Source organism: Canis aureus, chromosome 15 (genome assembly GCF_053574225.1).
Source record: "Canis aureus isolate CA01 chromosome 15, VMU_Caureus_v.1.0, whole genome shotgun sequence".
Lineage (NCBI taxonomy): Eukaryota > Metazoa > Chordata > Mammalia > Carnivora > Canidae > Canis > Canis aureus.
Genome location: NC_135625.1, coordinates 61,661,503 through 61,681,183, shown reverse-complemented (window position 1 = coordinate 61,681,183; position 19,681 = coordinate 61,661,503). Strand labels below are relative to the sequence as shown.

The window sequence follows — 19,681 nt, the reverse complement described above, 5'->3', positions numbered from 1 at the left end:
TGCTTGAATACTCTCCTTGAGGAAAGTTGTTTTGTTTTGTTTGGAGGAAATGTGTTGTTGGTTAGCTCTGGGGGGTTAGCGTGTACTCGGGTACCGTAGGATGCTTCCACCTGCCGCTCGTCAGGTTGACTGTCATTCCCTCAATTTTTAAAATAAATTTATTTTTATTGGTGTTCAATTTGCCAACATACAGAATAACACTCAGTGCTCATCCTATCAAGTGCCCCCCTCAGTGCCCGTCACCCAGTCACCCCCACCCCCCACCCACCTCCCCTTCCACCACCCCTAGTTCGTTTCCCTGAGTTAGGAGTCTCTCATGTTCTGTCTCCCTTTCTGATATTTCCCACTCATTTTTCTCCTTTCCCCTTTATTCCTTTTCACTATTTTTTATATTCCCCAAATGAATGAGACCATAAAATGTTTGTCCTTCTCCGATTGACTTATTTCACTCAGCAGAATACCCTCCAGTTCGATCTTTCATCCATTTTGAGTTTATCTTTGTGTATGGTGCAAGAGATTGGTCTAGTTTCATTCTTCGCATGTGGATGTCCAATTTTCCCAGCACCATTTCCCTCAATTTTTTTTTAGCTGAATATTGTATGCATATGTAAATTTGGATATAGGGGTGGGAGCAGGGCTGAGCTGCTTTACACAATAAAGGGATGAGTGTTTAGGGGTTTGTGTTTAATTCTTTTTCAAACAGCAATTGGATGGAAATTTCAGAACACCAATGAAAAAGGAGTGGTCAAGGGACTCGAACTTCCTTTCTTCTGAATTAAATGTACTGGTGGAAGGAGATGTAGTTGTCAGCTCCACTAGTTCAGTGCTGGGCTTCCTCGGTGACTGATGGGTGACAACACAGAGGCACCGGTGGCCCGTCGGTGGCCATCTGAGGTTGGGTCCTCCAAAGGCTTTAAAGCTACCACAAAAGAGAAAGTGTATCATGGTCATAATTATTACTCTGCCCAGGGCAGGACCTTATGTGTACTTTCCAAGTGTATTGTGGGAAAATCCATGAACAACGATTTCTGCTTTTTGAGATATTAAAGAGTGACTTTCTTTCTAACCTGCTAACTGAAGCAGATGTGTAAGCAAACAAGGTTCCCAAAGAAAGTATCGATAGGCTTTTTAGGAAAAGGATGCAGTGACCCTGAGTTACTTTTCTTTAGATAATGGTTATCATCTCTTCATTAAGGGCTCTGTTCCTTTTCCCAAAAACGTAAAAAATCACCATATACCTTTGCCTGGAGAGCTGTGTGGAGATTTTCACGTGGAATCTGAGCTAGAAGGAAGAGGACCCGGAAATAGAAAAGACACAGTGAAGCTGGACCATGTGAGGAGTGGGAAGGTGGAGGGAGACAGGGACAGAGACAGATAGAGGGAGATCCCAAGGCAAGCCATGTGAGTGTGTCTCCACCTGCAGATAACCTGTGGTCACCTCCAGGTCAAGAAGCTCAGTAGACAGGTAGGCTTATCTCTCTCTTTACTTTTTACCAATTTGATATAGATGAGTAGAAGGATCTTGGAAGTTATGTTTTTAAAAAGGCAGATGGGAAAAAAACAGCCACTCTTGAGTCTTTGAATTACTCCTTGGAGTAGTGGAGAGGTAACCGTCACCCAGAAACAACCAGTGAGGACTTCACATAGCAAGAAATAAAATTCTACCATGCCTGTGCCACCGTGAAGTTTGGAGTTTTGCTTGTGACAACAGCTAATGTGTCTCTAATGTCCTGTGCTGGTACATGGAGAAAACAGATCATGCTTGTGGGTGCTGAAGTCATAGGATCAGAGAAAGCAGTTATCTAGGTCGTATTAAGAGGCCAGGAGATTGAACAGAAATTTGAATTGGAGACACTCAAAACCTCCAATGTCATCCTCTGTCGCGGGGCTCCTCCTATAATGTCTACGTTTCAGAGAAGGGAGGTAAAGAAAGCATTAGAGAACGCAAAACACATCTACCTCGGTCCTGGCTTCTGTAGCTGGTCACAAGGTTTAAATTCATAGTCATTGTGACCTTCTTTCACCTGCCAGTCCACTTTCCCTCTACCCTCCACTGGCACCTCAGCACGACTGAGTTCCTTCTTGGGATGCATCACGTCTATACATTCCCAGAGGCAGAGGGCTGAGTCTATGGGGCCCCAGCTTCATTGGGTTGCTGCAGTTTTTGTTACCTAGAAATACTGGACAGAGGAACATATCCTAGGGAATTCTCTGCGTTCTGGGCTTTGTCCAGCTTGTCACTATTATGCAGTAGCCACCAAATTTCCCTTGGGTTGTGGGGATCATTCATTGAAACTGAGATCACGACCACTGAGATGATGAAAACATGTCAAAAGCATTTACCCACTATTGCTTACCGTTCCCCCTCATGTTATGCACCTGTTTAGGGGTGTTTGCTTGTTTGGGGTCTATATCTATATTTTTCCAGTTTTTCTCTGGAAATTTTCATGTAAGCAATACTTTTTAATGTACATAAACTCTTTCTTCTTCTTTGGTGTTTGTTTGTTTTTACTTCATCCTTTCTCTAATCAATGAGTGCAATATGTCCTCAGATTTTTCTGAAAAGAAAAAAGACACTTGGAATTAAATAAATGTCCTTGTCTTTTTGGGATTTATCTCTGTTCCCTGAAATCTGTATTTCGTTCGATTACCTTGGTCTTTCCCTTTAATGTTGCCACATAAGTAAGGGTAGTTAATGAAACAATCCTCCAGTTTTTAATACCTCAATCCAGTAGAAATCGTTTTGTTTTGTTTTCTGTTCACATGAAGGCCATTGCATATCTTCCTGGTCAGGAAGCTCACTGGGGCAGCTCTCCTACAGAGGTGACTCAGATCCAGGAGGTCAGTGCCCAAGGCTCCCCAAGGCTGACACAAAAGGTGAGAAGAGAGGAGGATCATATGTTGGAGATTAGGAGTTTGGGGCCAAACCTGCAAGCGTCATACGCTTCTGCTCACATTCCACTCTTCAGAACTAGTCATCTGGTCTCCTTGAGACCCTAGGGAATTGGGAAATACCATTTTTCCAGAATCCCAAGAGGATAATTAAATGGTTTGTTAAATCCATAACATTCTCCTTACCACAGCTGTTTTCTTTTTAAAACCAAATGTCTCCTGATACTGTTATCCAACCACGTTTATGAAAAAAAAAAAAAGTTGATTATTACCTATCACTGACTCACGTTTTCTGCGAAGTGCTGGCCAGTTCCCTGCATGAAAAGACGACCGCATGTTCTCTGTTTTTGGGTGTGGTGGGTGGACTGGCAGCCTTTGCTCTCAGATAAGCAAGCTGGCAACCCTTTCTCTGAAAGCCACTGCCCCTCTTAGGTTCACAGTTGAATTCTTTGGAAGCTGTGTTTTCCGGCTTCACATTATAGACATGTTGTCTACACCTAGTCATACACATACGGAGGTCAGAAGGAGACTCTGACCCAGCAGCCCTTGAACACACAGTTCTTCAACCAACTGTGCTAAGTTCTCTCTCATGCCCTGATCATGTCCCTGTGGATTGAGGGAACCCTGAAAATGGCCCCCACTCTCTGCTTTCTCTGCTACCTGTCTAAGCTGCGTTTCGGCTCTGATTTCTGTATCACGTTGGCCATAGCTGGTTTTGATCTCTCAGAAAGGCATAAAGTCTTGTTTTGTTATTTCCTTTTAAGCATTCAGCAATTATATTAATTTCTTTTCTTTTGTGCATCTTTACCAAAACCTATACTTTGATAGTTCGTGGCTTTTTTTTTTTTAATAAGGAGAGGTCAATGATTTTTTTCAATCTGTTGTCTTAAATTAAAAGCTATATGTTTTTCACATAGCAATAAATGGTTTTCCACGTGAATACAATTATTTTCTGTAACACTAAATGATCTCCTAAGACAAGTTTTAATTATGAAAATTAGTCCATTTTGTGGGCCATAATGTGTCTTCTGACTTCCTCTGGTTGAATATTTAGCTTATTTCGGTATTGTTTCTGACAATTATAAACAGCTCTGCAGGGGCGCCAGGGAGGCTCAGTGGTTGGGCGTCTGCCTTTGGCTCAGGTCATGATCCTGGGGTCCTGGGATCAAATCCCTCATCGGGTTCCCTGCAGGGAGCCTGCTTCTCCCTCTGCCTATGTCTCTGCCTCTGTGTCTCTCATGAATAAATAATAAAATCTTTAAAAAAAAAGACAGTTTTGCAATGGACATTCTTGCACTTGGGATGTGAAATATCTGAAGATTTTCTTAGATCACATTCCTTGAAGTGGAATTGCTGACTCAAGGGTATTTGCTTTTTTAGGACTTTATATATATATAACGAATTGCCCTCCAGAAATAGCATACTGTTGTATAAGCTCATCAGCTGTTCATATTATCATTTAAAAATATTTATCAATGTATTTATACTAATAGCAGTTACTATTGGGCATATTGGTTTCCTCAACTGTAAAGTATGGTCTAGGTATTGGGAATCTTGTAAAGATTAAACGTGCACCTCAGGCATGCCCACCACACACTAAATATATGATACATTTTGTTTTAAAAATGATAAGTTATTGGGAGCACCTGGGTGGCTCCTTTGTTGAGTGTCTGCCTTTGGCTCAGGTCGTGTTCCCAGGGGGTCCTGGGATAGAGTCCTGCATCGGGCTCCCTGCAGGGATCCTGCTTCACCCTCTGCCTAGGTCTCTGCCTCTTTCTCTGTGTCTCTCATGAATAAGTAAATAAAAATCTTTAAAAAAATGAAAAAACAAAAATGATGAATTATTAAAAAAAGAACCAGCTGGCTGTCTTTCAGGGTCATTATGAGGATTAAGTGAGATAATATGTGTGAAAATACATAGAAGGGGCATATATGTAGTATGCAAGTGCTAAATTCCCTGTCCTTCTAATCCAGGCTTCTTGAATGTGACAGTAATTGAAATCCCAAAGCCCTAGTTCAGGCACAGAAAAGCAAGCAAATCATGCGGATAGCATCTGAGCTTGGGGGTGGGTGGCAGGACCGACCCATCACTGAAGAAGATCAAAGACACCAACAAAGGATCGACTTCAGGCAATTTACTTCCCCTTGGCCAAGCATTCAGATTTCCTTTTGATTACAGATTTATCTGAGCATCTGTGGGTGAGCAATTTATCCACCAGATTGCCATTGTCTCCTCCCTCTGCTCCATCCCTGTGGCTAAGTGATTTTCTGCTCTCCCCCACTCCCACTGAGTCTTTCTATGAACATGACCCAGGGATGGGGAGAGGACACATTTCCGGTTCACTCCAGAACACTGGGGGTCTTGATAACAGTTGGCAGGAAGGGAAGGACAGAGTTTTGAAAAGAATAAAGAGGAGAGAACCAGCCAAATAAACTGGGTATTGAAAGGGACTACTTGGGTATGGAAAGATGAATATAAAATTGTTAGAAAGTTAGGTCCAGAAATGATAGAACAAAGAGAATTTGGGTGGAACAGAAGAACGGTTGACCAGGTATGCTTCTGCCTTGAACTTTTCTGTAAATTCTGGGTCTTGGCTACACGGAACATTTTGTGTTAAAAGCCTTATTTTCTTCTTCCTCTTTTCTTCCTTTTCCCTCTGCTTTTCCTGTCCTGGGGGTAGTCAGTTACGTAAATCCATTGTTTTACATCGACAGTTCAAATAAAATACGTTTGATTAGGAATAAATGTCACCAAACCCATTGACATGGTCATTGTGTCCTTTGTTTCCTATGTGTGTGTCCTGAAATCAACTGGCACCTTCTACGTTGTTGCCTTGTGAAGTAAAGGAGCCAGGCAAGCGTGGAAAACAAAAGCGTCCTTTCTGAGTTTATATCAATTAGGTTATGCATTCTTCTGCAGGTAAGAGATGCTAAGTAAACATGATTTAAACAAACAAAACATTGTTGCTTTCATTTACATAAAAGATGCCCAGAGTGAGGCAGCAGAGAGCTAGTAAGTGGTTTGACTGCAGAGTGGTTTGGGCAAGATCAATGTTTCTTCTCTTTTACATAGAAGTCTGAATGTCAGTAGTTCAAGGCAGCTGTAGAAGCTGTAGAAGCTACACGGTGACTAGGACCTAGAATAATTTTCTGCTTTGCACTCCCCAGAGCACTAATGATCCAAACATGAGTGAGGGCGTCCCACTCAGGCACAAAGGAGCAGGATAGGGGAAGGCAGCCAGAATGAATGTATCCACTTCCTTTTAGGACTTTTAGTGACAGTTGCAGACCACACTGGAGCTTACATCCCTAGTCCCATGGCTATGCCTCGCTATAAGCAAATCTGGAAAATCTGCTTCTTTAATTCCAAATCTCCATATGCTCACCTAACTTTTTTTTTAAGTAGGTTCCATGCCCAGTGTGGAGCCCAATGCAGGGCTTGAACTCACAACCCTGAGATCAAGACCTGAGCTGAGGTTATGGGTTGGATGCTTAACTGACTGAGACACTCAGGCACCCCCATATGCCCAACTAAATTTAATTTGGGTTTCTTAGAGTAGAAGAATGGAGAGCAGATATTGGGGGACAACTAGTAGTCGCATAATTTACTTGGAAGACAGCATGGAAAAATAAACTGAAAATATGATAATTTATCAACTTATTTAAAAAATACCCAGAATTCTAATTCCAGTAAAACCAATAAGGTGATACAAGAGAGTAACTGTACTGATACCTGTATGACTTTGCAGAAAATAATTATTTCTGAGGTCATGATAACATAAACAGTTTTAACTTTTCAGCTTTTAGAGTTGACTTTATAGACGAAGCACATAATGCTCAGTTGTGCTACAGAATAGAATGTAAATTGTGTCAACCTCAATTAATGTATAAGTAAAATTACAGATGACAAATTTGGTGCATGGAAGGAAGGAAAAGAAACAGATGAAATTTAGGACACCAATGACATCACATTATGAAGTAGGGAGTCAACAGAGAGTATGGATTTTTACAGGATAAAAGAAATAAAGATGTAAGGATGTGTCGATTGTGAATATGTTTTGGAGGTACAAAAGTAATCAATAGAGAATTTATATAAATAATAATATAATTATGTGGGAGTATTGGCTTAGTGAAGAGAAGGGATAAGCAAACTAAATATTCATCTGTGAAGACAATACCATCACACTCTGGTTAGGTCCTCCTTCCCAAATGATGATATCAATTGGTTGATATGACCGCAGCAGAACCCTTCTATGGACTCTGGAGTAGACAAGAGGATGTCACTGTGATCTGAGTGGATGATACAAAAGTTATATGCTGGATGAATGGATGAAGGAACAAATGAGTGGTTCTGAATTCAGAATTCCTCTCGTTCAAGTAGATGGCTCGAGAGCATGTCTCCAGAACCTGTGATGATTTTTCATTGTCGAATCTTAAATTTGTAAACTGGCATTCTAGTTTATCAAGCAACCTTTGAATGTGGGTAGACCATGATAGATTCAACCACCTTTTCTGAGCTGGTACAAATTTACGAGCTTAGAAAGCTTGGGATTGCAGCTTGGGCCTTGATGACTTCCATGAGGGGTACGATGCCACAGAGAAATCGTTTGGTGGCCCACAAAGCAGAGGTCCTGGAGACGTCATCCCTCTGTTACTTCCTTCTCATTATCTAGGCAGTGTGTTTTGTTTTTGTTTTTGTTTTGTTTTAAGGAGTTAAACCTTCACTCTCCTAAAACTGGGCAAAGCTGGTTTCTTTAAAGTTGTCTTCTACCATTGACCAACTGATCTTCCTCTCTGTACTTGGACATTTTGTGAGTCCTTTCATATTCCTCTTTGTAGCCAAAGCTTCATTTCAGGAAAGAATATTTTTCTTTCCTTGCTAACATCCACTCCTGTCCCAACTGCGCCTTATCTTAGATTCTCAGGTCCTAGTTTCTTAGTCCGTGAATGCTTGGGTTCAAGTCCTAGCTCCACCACTACCAAGCTATGGGTGTCAAATGATGCAAATTACTTAACAACTTTAGGACTCCTTATTTTCATCCATAAATATAATGGACTCGCCTTGGTAAGCTAGGAGGCCCTCTCATTGTTAGAATTAATGAATCTGTAGGCTCATAGGTGGGCTTCCCTAGAACTGACAGTTCCCAATATAATCAACTAAAGAGAAGATTTTATTATTTTATTTTTACATATGAATTTTAAATTTATGATTTAATTTTTTAAAAATACTTTTAAAGTATAATCATCTAATATTTTTACTTATAATTATATTTATATAATTCAAGGGTTCAAAGTGACAATAATTGTTTTGTTTATTTATCCTAGAGACAATGGTTAATACTATGCGATAATTTCCCAAGTTAGGAGCCAAGTGTCCCCCCTCTTAAAAGCCCTGTTGACCAGTGCCACTCCTTTAATGAGATCCTTATAATCACTCACATTCCCCAGACCTTCACCTATGTTTGCTGCCCTGCCTTACCTGGAAACTGCTCCTAAAAAGGCCTGGCCCTCTGCCCTCTGCTGGCGTGGTCAGTCTTGCACCAGCTACTTTCTAGCTTCCTTTCTCTCCTCCCTCTATCCCTTCCTTCCTTCCTCCCTCTCTCCCTCCCTCCCTCCCTCCCTCTCTCCCTCCCTCCCTCCCTCTCTCCCTCCCTCTCTCCCTCCCTCCCTCCCTCTCTCCCTCCCTCTCTCCCTCCCTCCCTCCCTCTCTCCCTCCCTCCCTCCCTCTCTTCCTCCCTCCCTTCTTTCCTTCCTTCCTTCCTTCCTTCCTTCCTTCCTTCCTTCCTTCCTTCCTTCCCTTTCTTCCTTCCTGCCTACCTTCCCATTCCCCTCCATGCCTTTCTATCTGTATTTGACACACTCAGGCTACATTTTATCTAGTCATATGTGTGTCAGAAGTCACTAACTTATTTATCTATATTGAGCACATCTTCAGAATACTGCCAACATCTCACAAGCTCCTTACCTCTACATTCAGTTTCTTTACCTTCTTTATTTGCCTTCTGGTCTCTCTAACAGATTCTAATGCTCTCATAACACTGGATATGAAACATACAGAAATGTTAGATATGTGCCATTTATAAGTTGTACAGCACATGTGCATTACAAATATCTTGCAATTCCTTCCTGCTTGGTTTTTCCTTCCAGTGAAATCTTTGAAGTCTAGCTAGGCCATTTGTTCTCATACCAGCTTCTTCATATTTTCTTTCTTTTTCTTTCTTTCTTTCTTTCTTTCTTTCTTTCTTTCTTTCTTTCTTTTTTCTTTTCTTTTCTTTTTTTTTTTTTTAATCTTTGTCTTCTTTTCCTTTACTCTCCCTGGACAAGGAGATGTTTTTTGGAAGAAATATGGGAGTTCACTTGACCTAGAGGAGCCTCTGCTCTTAGTGAAAATACCACAATAGGGGCTTCTTCTGCTTCATGTTTCACTCTTCCTTAATTATAGCTTCATTAGGCTTAAAGGTAATGGCCACACCTAAGGCTCTTATGAAATGTGCAGAAGCCAGCTCTCTCTCCCAGGGTGTGTGTGTGTGTGTGTGTGTGCATGTGTGTGTGTGTGTGTCCCACAGAGTGGCAGAGCTTGCTTCAACTACTTCACCAAGGACCTGAGGGGTGGTGCAGAGGAGTGCTGGAGGAGGGACAGCTCATCCCTAACAATGACCTTATATACCCATTAGGGGTCCTCACTTCACCTTGACTCCCTGTACCTTTCAACTCCTTAGGGAAGGAATATTAAACTTCCAAACACCACACCCTCACCATGCAGGAGCTCCTAGGTTATTCATTGTTCATCTTGCTTCCATCAGTCATGGGTCATATTAAATGTAATATTTGTATCCTTATGGGTAGAGAGCTATTTGAAATTTAAGCAAATATGCTTCAAATTTAGATATGTTAATGAGTAAGTCTCTGTAGACATACTTAGCGACTATGTACGTTGTTTTTTACTACTGTGATCAAATGAAATTATGGTGTCTTTAGGAGACTTCCAGCTTACGAGAAAAAGGTAGAGGAAGGTTCTTTGTCAAAGTGCATATCCCTAGGCCTACCTGAGCTCTGAGTATATCTATTACTGACTTCTAGCTACACCTAGCTACACCTAAATCAGTGGTGTTCCTTGGACAATATTCCTAGAAGTCTCGTTTTCTCACCTTCGGGTAACCCTCATAGTATGCTTCTTCCTAGCTCCTACATTTTACATAAACCTGTCATGGGTTTATGTCATCTTCTAGCTTGGGGGGGGAGGGGTTTGCTTGTTTTGTTTTACTATAATCAACTCTTCAAGCAGGTTGTCTCTGTGGCTATATCCTTAGAATCTTGTTTTGCATCTGGAATCATAGAATCTAGAATCATTCAAAGACTAAGCCTTATTGACTTAATATTTTAAAATGAATTTCAGTTAAAGAGATATAAAGAGATATTATTGCTCATGTAATCAAATCTATCCATTGCTTGTTGACTCCATGTTCTTGAGGAGGTTCTGAGTGTGTTTGCTGATCATTCTAACCCAGGGAACGTGCTGTCTATAACCGTGGCTGCTACATAGTAAGTATTCAATAAATGTTTATAGCAGTAGTAGTAATATTTTTGTAGTCTGATTCGACTCACTTTGGATTTTTTTTTCTTTCTCATATTCCCTGACCTCTTCACAACACTCTTCCTTTGAGCATATTTGGATTCACTTCGAGACCCATTTCCTGAAATTCCCGATTTTTGTGAAATCCCCCTTGCCTTTCAAATATCTGAAATTCCTAACACTGCAAATGTATTTGCTAACAGAAAACTCAATCTTGTTGTTTTGCCTTTTGCCTGTTTTCCTCCTATGAAGAGGAAAATTAATTCATCTCTTGCCTCCCATCCGAGCTTTTTCTTGTTTCTGTGTCCCCCTGGGGAAGCAAAAGCGAGCATTTACCCTGATAACGGGGCACACCACCACCATCATTGGAGATTTGGAGTCAGACTACCTTGGGTTGACCTCTTGGCTCAACCACCCGTTAATCTTGTGACTGTGGGCAGGATTATGTAACTAATCTGTGCCTCATCTTTCTTATCTGTGGAGTGTGGTTGATAATAAAAGCCCTTGGAACCAGGGTCTTTATTAGGATAGAGTTGTTAAACATTTCCATAGGAAGGACAGGGCCCAAGGAAGCACCAACATGAATAGATGGTCGGGGTGAAGGGCAAGCCTCTGTGCAGCATCAGTGTGAAGCACTGCTGTTCCCACTCTCTGGTGACCAATAATGAAGTGTAGCAGCTTAAACACAGGTGCTTTGTAGTCGGTCAGCATTAGACAGAACCCAGATGATGCCAGTGTTGTGTGACCTTGGGCAAGTGACTTCGTCTCTCCAAGCCTCAATGCCCTTGTCAGTTGCATGGAACAGGATGTTGCAGCTTGAAGGGCGATGAAGAAGGAGACAACTGGATTGCACCTGAACACAGCAAGGGCCCATCCTGTGTTCTCTGTTAGAAAAAAGAAATTGCCCATGCCTTCAACCTCATTAATCCACTAATTTTAAAACTCGTTTTGGGATTTGCTTTGTCATTTCTTTTCAATTTGCATATGCAGCTTATCATTTTTTTTCCTTAAGGCGCTTTCTTTAGTAACTCTTCTACTTTCCTGAAAATTTCCCAACCTGCTCTGTCTCAGCTTGCTCCAGTAAGAGAAACTCCATTATCAGGGAGCACCCACCTTCCAACAGAGCTCTGTAAGTTTCTGAGCGGAGCTGTGAGGCTTGGTCACATCGTCACTGTGCTCTTAGTAATGCAGTCATGAGTAAACACCCCTGCCAGGTCAAACAATTGTTGCTATTGACGTGACTCATCACAAGGCTTGCTTTGGGATCTTAGGGTGTGCGTAGGAGAGAAGGGGTGCAAGGGTGTGCGCATGTGCACTGGCCTCTCCCAGCCTGAGTCTGATGGTTGGTCTTTGGGACACCTTGCTCTGGGAGTGACAGCAACCGGACGCCCTGGTTCTCCTGACTTTCCCCTGAATGGCTGTCCTTTTTGCCTCCTGCCAAGGTTTCTGTGATCCCAGGAAGCCACACCCGGAGCTCTAGGCGCCTGCTTCTCCCGCCTCTGCAACTGGGTCCCCACCCTCCATCTCTTGGTAGCACCCGGGCTCATCCCCGTTGCTGTTGACTTTATGCAGCTAGTGTCTGCTCTGCTGTGCATATTTTTCCTTTTGTCTGTCTAGTTGTCCTCTTCTGCTACTGCTCCTCTGACTTTTCTCTCCTCCCGGAGAGGTCTCCAAGGTGGGCCCCGCGGGAGGGCCCGGGAGGGGGGTGGCTGGAGCAAGTGCACTGGGGTACTTCTCCCGCCCTCCCACCACGCCGCGTTATTTCAAGTCCACACTCATCTTGAAACGGATCTCTACTGACCCATTTCACATGCTAGAAAGATTCAGGAGCAGATCTATGTTCTTTTTTTCTGGCCCCACATCCAGGTAGGAGCTTCCTCTCTCAATCCGTAGAACCCCTCCAGATCTTCAATCTCACACCACTGGGGCCAAGCACTGACTGTGCCTTTACCTTACAAGACAGGTGGTTCTCAGCATCTTTTCTTTCAGCTTTTGCAGTCCACACATTCTTTCTCCCAGTCTTGGACCATTGGCTTGTGCGTTCCTTGTTCCTTTCACTTAATACAGCAGCAGATGGACCTCCCGACTTCCTGTGGGTCTGAACTCTTCTGGCACCTTTTTTTAGATGCCTTTCTCAATAAAATATTTACTATTGAGAAATAGTAAATGGAGTTCGAGCCTAATGACCTTAATTCCTTTAGTTACTTGCTCAAAATAAGGGGAGTGAGACTCGGGCTCAGTCGATGGTACTCAACAGTGTTACAGAAATACATCTAGCTCCAAAATTTAAAACACTGCAAATCAAACAAAGGCTCTCTTGACAATTTTTGTTGCTTTGTTTTTCAGAAATAACTATTAGTGCCAGTCTGGCGTGCATTTTTCCAGCCCTTTCTTTCTCTTTATTTGCATCCCTTACTAAAATAAGCCACGTGGGGAATGTATAGCAGGCGCTCAGTGACTACTGGTTGAGTGAATGAGTGTGCATAGGCACACATAGGTATACATAGAAACTGCTTTGCGTGTGTTTTTGTGAATGTGCTTTGATATAAATCATATTGCTTTATACATATTATTCGGCAACTTGTTTTTTTCTACTTAACAGCATATCTTGGGAATCTTTCCATGGTACCGCAAACTGCCTTATTTCATTCAACAATACCGCTGCCTAGTATGGCATGTTATGGATAGTTACTTTCCATCCATTTACTGATGGGTATTTATGTGTTTCCTACATGTTGCCATTTATAAAAAATGCTATAGCATAAATTTTAGCAAAACTGACTGCCTGCATGTACATGTATTTTTATGGAATTATTTCTTTGAAATGTAAATACTATGTGCATTTTTAATAAACATTGCCAACTGCCCTCGACAAAGATTATTGCCGCTTCCATTCTAGCTGTGTAAACTGAGTATGTATTTTCCCATACATTGGGGAATAATATCTGACGTTGGTATGCTCATCAACGTTAGATATTATTAATTCTCTTAATTTTGCCAATCTGATGAGTGAAATGATGTTTATTTGTTTGTTTTTTTAAATTTACCTTTCACCGATAATGAGTTAGATTTGGCATCTTTCAATATGTCTAGTGGCTGTCCTTGTTGCAAGTCTATCTTTCAGACATTCTTTTAAAAATTTCTTTTCTCCTATATCAGAGGAAGCACTCTCCCTCTCTTAGTACCCAAGAATTAATTTCTTCCTGCTTTCCTTGTTTCTCAATTACCTTCTCTCTTTGGCATCTTTCATTTTTCCGGTCCTTCGGTCTTTGCAGATTTCCTCCTCTACCTGATGAACACAACCAGATTGCAATTTCCCTGGGGAAAAAAAGACTTACATTAATGCTACTGTCCCCTTTATCTCCCCTCTAGTCTCTCCACCCACCTGCCCTTTGTCACAGGAGTGCTCCTCATCTGCTGCTCTCACCGCCTCGCATCAATAATCCCAGTGATTCCACTCCAGATTTTATTGACCTTTTTATGGCCTTTAAATATTCTCCTCCTCTCTTTTTGGTTACCCTCTCCTCTGAGCTGCTAGGGGCCATCCCACTTCTCTTATTACATCTAGGACTACTTTCTTTCTATCTCAAGGTTTCTTTCCTTCCATTGCCAACAAACGTGTGGATTTTCAGTGATTCTTGTTTTTGGACTTTTGTTCTTTTCCTTCACTTTGGAGATCTCACCCATTCCAAACATTTCAACTATTGTTTCTGCCAAGGACTGCCACATCAGGACTGATATCTCATTAAAGCTCCAGTCTTTTACTTGGACTTTCCCCCCACTGAATTGGGACACAGTAACTACAAGATCCGAGCCCTAAATTACACTTATCACCCCCCTCCACCTCAACAATCCATGTAATTTTACCAATTTTTGTGGTAAACAACAGAGGGAAAAATCTTATTTTCTAACTAGCAGAATTCTCCATAGATAGAAACTTACTTTGTCTATGAAATACTTTGATGAATCACTTTCAGTGAAGGTGGTGGGGAGATATCAGAAACAATGAAGCTTACGTAAAACAAAGTCATGCTGGAACTGCTTTGCCAGTGGGGCTGACCCACTGGTCCACTTTGGTTTTGCTAGCTATGCTTTTCAAGAGCTGAGCTGTCTGGGACAGTAATGAGGATGGGAGCCGCTGTGGAAAGAGGAAGAGAAAGGTAGTTGGCATGCTGAATGGAAGTTTGGCTAAAGAATAAGCGCGTTGAAGAAAGATTTTATAAAGCTTTTCGCCTGGTATGGAATTATAGATTGGCACCATTTTTTGATTGTTACTCTTCTATCTTTCCTCTTGCTTTGTGTTCATCAAGAAAACTTCTGCTTCCTTATCTTGTTCTGCTGTGCAAAACATGTCTTTATTCTCCCTCTGCTTTTAAGATGTCTCTAACAATAGTCTTGAGCAATTTGTGGTATTCTTTGGAGTGTGTGCGTGTATGTGTGTGTGTGTAAGTGTTGTGCTTGGGTTTTGTCAGGCTTCTTGGATCTGTAGGTTTAGAGTTTTATCAAATTGAACATTTTTCCAGTCATGCTTTCTTCGAATTTTTTTCCCTTCTTTCCATCCCCCTCCTTCTCTTTTGCGATTCCATTTATATTAGGTGATTGAAGTTGTCCTAGTCTGTTTATTTTTCAAAAATTCCTTTTCCTTGTGGATTTTATTCTGGTTTATTTTTAATACCATGCTTTTTGAGTTCATGAATAGTTTTTTTTTTTTTTTCTGCAGTTCTGATCTAATCCAGTATTTTTTTTCCAGACATTGTAATCTTCCCCTCTAAAAGTTAGATTTGGGGCTTTTAAAAAATATCTTCTATGTCTGTATTTAACATCTTTCCTCTATCCTCTTCAACATATGGGATACACATAATAAATAACCTTGCTAAGGTCTTTGTCTTGTAATTCTCGTATCTATGTCAGTTCTGGGTTACTTTTGATGGTTTCATTTTTCTCCACATTATGAATTATATTTTTCAGCTTCTTTGCAAGCTGGGTAATTTTTTTATGGCATGCCACGTATTGAGCTTTACTTTTATGTTGGGATTTTTATATTCCTATAAATATTCTCGGGTCTCTATTTTAGAACAGTTAACTTCCTTGGAAACAATCTGATCCTTTTGTGTCTGGCTTTAAATATTTGTTAGGTAGGACTAGACCAGCATTTAGGCTAGGGATAATTATGCTCTACCCCTGAGGCAAAGCACTTCTGAGTACTCTACACAATACTCTGTGAATTTTAAGGTTTTCTAGTCTGGCTGGTGAGAATATGCACTATTTCTGGCCCTGTGTGAAATCCAGTGTTCTCTTTAATCCTTTTGGGTGATGGTTTTTCCAGTCTCAGATAGTTTCCTCACATCCGTGCTCTGATCAGCACTCTGCTAAATACTAAAGATCTAAAGATTTCTAAAATTCTCTTTTTTGGGCAGCTGGCTCCTCTCTCAGCTCAAGGGGTTTGCTGGTCTCCACCTGGGTTTCCCCTCTGTGTGCCACAGCCTGGAAATTCTCTCAAATGAGCAGCTCGGGCAATTATAAAACTCACCTGACTTTTCTGGTCTTGTCTTGCTCGATGTCTAACATCTTAACAACTGTTGTTTTAGATATTTTGTTCCATACTTCATCTTGGCTCGAAGTAGAAAATCAGCTATTTACAAAAGTATTTTAAAAAATAAAAAATGTTGGGGTATCTGGATGGCTCAGATGGTTAAGTGTCTGCCTTCAGCTCAGGTCATGAGCTCCAGGTCCTGGGATCAAGCCCCAGGATGGGCTCTCTGACCAGCAGGGGGGCTACTTCTCCCTCTCCCTCTGCCTTTCACCCTGCTTGCTTGTGTTCTATCTCTCTCTCTCAAATGAATAAATAAAATCTTTAAAGAAAATTAAAATGTTTTAATATTTATCACATATGTGTATTATTGATATTCCATCAGTAATATTCTATAACTGGCTTATAGCCTCTCATGAGACCTAACTGTTAGATATTCAGAACTATCATGACCTAGTTGCTAAACAGTTGATAGCTTGAATTGGCTATCATGAAGGAAATGGAAAAAAGATTTTTATTCATGATATTGGTCAGTGCTATATATCCAAGCATTTCTTCTCCTTTTATATTATAGCTCCCCACCTCTCCCCAACAGCTACCTTACCAATCTATCTGGACCTTTTCTTTTTTAAAATTTTGCCTGAAATGTATCCTTAACATTTCTTGTAGTGTATGTCTCCTGGCGATGAATTATTATAGCTTTTGCAGGGTTTTTTTGAAAGACCTTTTCACTGGATATAGAGTCATTGCAGATGTAATTAGTTGGGTTAGGATGAGGTCCTATTGGAGTAATGTGGGCTCCTAATCTAATACAATTGGTATTCTTGTAAGAAGACAGCCAGTGAAGAGAGACACACACAGAGAGAGCATCACATAACAATAGAAGCAGAGCTGGGGATCCCTGGGTGGCTCAGAGGCTTAGCTCCACCTTCATGGTCCTAGAGACCCGGGATGGAGTCCCACATGGGGCTCCCTGCATGGAGCTTGCTTCTCCCTCTGCCTGTGTCTCTGCCTCTCTCTCTCTCTCTCTGTGTGTGTGTCTCTCATGAATAAATAAATAAATCTTAAAAAAAAAAAAAAAAGAAGAATAAGAATAAGCAGAGCTGCAGTTCCATAGCTACAAATCAAGGAGTGCCAAACATCGCCAGCAAGTCAACAAACAGGAACAGGCGAGAAAGGATTCCCCTCCAGATTTCAGAGGATGCATGGCCCTGCCATCATCTTGATTTTGGACTTCTACAATCTAGAACTGTGAGACAATGAATTTCTGTTGTTTTAAGCCACACAGGGTGTGGTACTTCATTACAGCAGCTCAAGGAAATGAATATGGAGGACTCATTGGATACCAGTTTCTTCATCATGGCGGGAAGCAGAAGTCCCCAAACTCCTTTAGCATTTGCTATCTAAATGACTTTCCCACCTTCTTAGATGGATAATAAATTATTGGGAGGCAAGTATCACATCTTATTTATTTTTTGTGTTTTCCATACCACCTATTTACCATTGAATTTAACATGCATAAGGTAGATATGAAATTTGTGGCTTCAAATATTGGGTAGGCAAAATAATTTTATTTTCTAAAATGAATATCATTTTAAGTTCCCATCCCATTGGGGTACATGTATTTATTAAGGGGTTTTTCTCAGTCAGATCATGCTTTTCTCCTTATCTTTCTTCCTGGTGGAAGCTAAGTTCTGGGGAGTTTACAAAGTGTCAAGGCATTGTCAGGGAGGGTACTTGGTCTTTGGTCACTGATTATGTTTTCTTCAGAATTCTCATTCATCCTGGTTTTCAGCATCTTTCCCCAATTATATCTGCTGCCTCACTGGTGTGGCTGTCCTTCAGTCCCCGTTGATCCATGCAAGATGCTCTATGTCTTCCACATTTCAAGCAGGAGATCTTTCTGGGTTTAATGGCTTCTCTCACTTCATCTGTTTTCATGCGAATGAGAGCATGGCTATTCCTAATCTATCCTGAGTGCCTTGGGGGTCCTTCGAGACTATTTTGGGTCTCTCTGTCAAGAAGCATCATAGAGCCATGCATTTGCTCTCCATTGCTGCTATAATAAATTACTGGAACTTTAGTGGTATAAAACAACATACAATTAATAGCTTATAGTTCTATAATTCAGATGTTTGACATAAGTTTTGCTAAGCTAAGGTCAAGGTGTCAGCTGGGCTGTGTTCCCTTCTGGAGGTCCTGGGAGAGAATCCATCTCCCTGCCTTTTGCAGCTTCTAGAGATCATCTGCACCCCTTCTACCTTCAAAGCTAGAGATACAACAGCTCTCTGACTGTTTCTATTACCACATCTCTCTCTCTCTCTCTCTCTCTTACATTTTCCCCTTCTATGTTTACAGATTCTTGTGCTTATGTTGAGCACACCTAAATAATCCAAGATATTGTCCCTATTTTAAACAAAGCTGATTAGAAACCTTAATCCAATCTTTAACTCTAATTCTCCTTTCTTATGTAACCCAACATACTCACAGGTTCTGGGAATTAGGATGTTGACAACTTGGCAGGGGCATTACTCTGCTTACCACTCTACTTACCAGTCTGGTGTGAGTGATACGTAGGAACCCAGGGCCTGGTTCTTCTCACCCTGGAAATTGGCATAACTCTCCTCTGCAAGAAATATTGAGCTCCTGATTCTATACCTGTCTCTCTTTTGTTTTCCAGATCAGAATGTGGAGGCTGGGACACAGAGAAAGAGAGAGATTAGGGAAATGCAGGAATCCCTCTTTGGCTGACTCTCCTCCCTTTCCTTTAGCCAAAGTAATTTTAGCTTTTTCATAGAAGAACAAATAGACCCTGCAAGTATCTTCCAAATCCATCATTTAGGGATAGATTTCAGTTTTAAAATTAAAAAAAGAAGAGTTAAATTTATCATTCTCTTCACGTACAAAGCTTTATCCTGTCAGTAGCGATTCATTAAGAATCTAGCATGGAGAGAGAAACCCAACACGGTAACAAAAGAGTTTGAGGGAAGGCTTGCCAGAGAGGCGGCACTCACCTGAGAAAGTCCCAGAAGGGCAAGGAGACAGCAGAGCGTAGTTCAATCTAGCCTTCATTTCAGCCTGTCTGGTCAACACCTCCTCATCTGATATATGGCTAGTTCCTCTCTTGGAGATCAGCTGTAACAGAGCAGAGGAGTCATATTCTCAACCACATTTCAATATATGAATGACTTGAATGACTTGAATGAATAAGTGATATTACAGATGGGGATGAAGAGTGAGGAGAAATTTTTCTAAGGCAGGAGCCATATGGAAGTTGCTCCAAGCTACTGAGTTGCGACAATCATCAGAGAGTCAGGAGCCAGCTGGCTCCCCTGATCTGGCTGACATGTCTCTTCACCCTCCAGTCTGTTGTGCCATCTCTAGGGAGGAAGACCACATTGCTCTCTATGCGTAATGATGACACTGAGCCAATGCAGGCGACTGGTTACGTCAGCTGTCATGGGCTGTGCAGGACCCACACAGCCTTAGCTTGTGTGAAAGCCTGCCAGCTAAATGGAGGGATGACGTGGTCTCATCAAGAGCAGGAACGGTCCCTTCTCCCTGTATCTGCAGCCACCCTCTGTCTCCCTCCCTTCACTGGCTCAATAAAAATTCCAGGAGCAGACATGAAGGACAGAAGGGAAAGAAAAGGAGAAAAGATGCTGCATGTGTGCCTATGGGCACGG

General features: G+C 41.4%; 1 long non-coding RNA gene across 7 annotated transcripts; it reads right to left on the bottom strand.

Moving 5' to 3' along the window:
* Positions 1–289: 289 nt before the first annotated feature.
* Positions 290–19,478, bottom strand: LOC144284996 (uncharacterized). 7 transcript variants are annotated; one of them, XR_013353377.1, is made up of 9 exons: positions 19,216–19,478; positions 19,010–19,130; positions 18,549–18,690; positions 14,408–14,603; positions 13,693–13,783; positions 3,180–3,389; positions 2,652–2,865; positions 2,358–2,558; positions 290–919 (listed from the first exon to the last, which is right to left on the bottom strand). It is a non-coding gene; the product is annotated as an uncharacterized LOC144284996 (long non-coding RNA). The 7 variants fall into 7 exon arrangements; XR_013353378.1 differs by lacking the exon at positions 14,408–14,603 and having other exon boundaries at positions 19,216–19,477; XR_013353375.1 differs by lacking the exon at positions 3,180–3,389 and having other exon boundaries at positions 2,380–2,558; positions 19,216–19,471.
* Between the last annotated feature and the right edge of the window lie 203 nt (positions 19,479–19,681).